Source organism: Condylura cristata, unplaced genomic scaffold, assembly GCF_000260355.1.
Source record: "Condylura cristata isolate star-nosed mole 26May11 unplaced genomic scaffold, ConCri1.0 scaffold00002, whole genome shotgun sequence".
NCBI classification, from domain to species: domain Eukaryota; kingdom Metazoa; phylum Chordata; class Mammalia; order Eulipotyphla; family Talpidae; genus Condylura; species Condylura cristata.
This window is the reverse complement of record NW_004567103.1, coordinates 49229096-49231387: the sequence shown is the minus strand read 5'-3', so window position 1 is coordinate 49231387 and position 2292 is coordinate 49229096.

The window sequence follows — 2292 nt, the reverse complement described above, 5'->3', positions numbered from 1 at the left end:
AGAATCTTCTGAGCATATTAACAACATTTCTCTCTCTCTCTCTCTCTCTCTCTCTCTCTCTCTCTCTCTCTCTCTCTCTCTCTCTCTCCTTCCTTCCTTCCTTCCTTCCTTCCTTCCTTCCTTCCTTTTCTTTCTTTTTTTTTAATAATAGATGCAGCCGGATGCCAAGTCTTCAGGCAAGCAAAGAATGCATTTTCTGTGGAAAACAGAGTGAGAAGTCAAAGGTTGCTGTGGCTAGAGGAGGAGAACTGAGGAAGAGACTCCTTTCCCAGACTTTAGACTGCGCTTCTGAAAAAACACCATCTCACCATCTCTCAAAGAGGTTCTTTGAGTTTCAGAACTTGGTAGGAGTAATATTTTTTTGTAGGAGTAATTGCGGTGGGGGGAGGGGGCATAAGGGGATGAAATACCGTGTGTAGGATGGATGGATTTTTCTGTTTAAATCTTAAAAGGGGCAAATTACTGCAGTATAGGCATGAAGGATGGACTCTTGCAGCTGTGATGTTGTTGAAATGATACTCCTGGTAAACAAAGAATTTTAAGTCCAGGTTTCCCTGTCCCTACTGTCTTCTGGAGCTTCTGAGGTTTGCCCCTGGACTTTGGAACATATTCTTTTTTATTGTTTGAATTAACTTTGTTTTTACTTTGTTACTTGTGTTTTAGAGCTACAGGATCTCCCCATCTCTCAGGTGCTGTTACTAAACCACACCCACAACCAAAGCACCATCAACCCCTCCCGTTAGTCCGTTCTGCTCCATCACCACTTTATTCTTGCCCTACCCAGTTCGATAATCAACTTTCTCGGACTTCTTGTTAGATTGGCTCCCTCTCATCTCTTGTTTGATTTCTCTATATCCCACATAAAATAACACTATCTGGATTTGCCTTTCTCCTCTGGCTTATTTGAAGGAAGGGACTTTTTTGTGCCTAAGGATACCCTCTTTTACTTTGGGGTAACTCTCGAGGACACATCATGGCCAACTCACTTTCTCTTTCCTTATTAATTGAGGACATAGGAAGAGAGCCCAACTATACCAGGAGTCATAGTCTTTAGATTAGATGCAATCAATATCATTTTCTTTTCTTGCCATGTTGAAGTTCCTCTTCAAATAAATTGTCTGATAACACAGATGGAAGTAAAACAATTCAATCAATCCTTTCTCTTATAGATCTCTGACATCTGATCTCAATTCTATCAGGAAATAATCCATATGGCATTGAGAATAATTAGAACTCACAAGATATCAAATCTATGTTTTTTCCATAAAAGGATGAAGTAGGTCATAAAGCCACTAGCTGAAGATCATTAAGAAAAAAAAGATCAATGGGAATAAAATTATAATTTATTAATATGATAATCACAGATCTGATAAAAAATTCAATAATACTCAAAAGTTTTAAAGAAGCAAATCAGAAGACTAAAATACCACCTTAAAATTTAATTCCTGGGCCCTCCCTGGTGGCGCAGCGGGTTAAAGCACAGCACTAAGAAGCTAAAGCCACTTCCGCATGAGTTCGATTCCCGCCTGCCCCGGAGGTGACCACATGGTGTGGCAGACCTCTCCTGACCCGCCCGCTGCTCCCCTCAGCAGTGTACTTCGTAGATCTGCCTGCTCTGCTCCTTGCTCTGTCTCTGGTGAATCCTCTCACCCTCCACATCTCTGGCCTCTACCCCAGTTCTGTATGAATAAATAAAATCTTTTAAAATTTAACTCCTAGAGATATTGCAAAATGAAGATACAAATAGATTCACAATAAATTAATAAATCAGGCTCTGTTTTTAGTATTTTGGCAGCTTTGGGTTTTTTGTCTGTTTAAATCTAGAATAATACCACCTAAGTCTCTTGTTGAATCTTATACTTACCACCTTTGAGAGTTCACCAAACACTAGGTTATTGCATATTATCTAACTATATACAGATAGGACTATTAGAAGATTAAGGTATAGACTGCTGGTGGGAATGTAAACTGTTCCAACCTCTATGGAAAGCTTTTTGGAGGTTTCTCAAAGTGTTAAAAATGGAGCTTTCATATGATCCACCAATTTCACTCCTAGGTAGATACCCAGAGGACACAAAAACATTAATTCAAAAGGACACTTATACCCCTATATTTATTGCTGCACTATTTACAATAGGAATGAGGTGGAATCAATCCAAATGCCCCCAAATAGATGTCTGGATCAAGAAGATGTAGTACATCATCTCCAAACAACTAGCAACAACAAATGTTGGCAAGGATGTGGAGAAAGAGGAACTCTCCTGCACTGCTGGTGGGAATGCAAACTAGTAC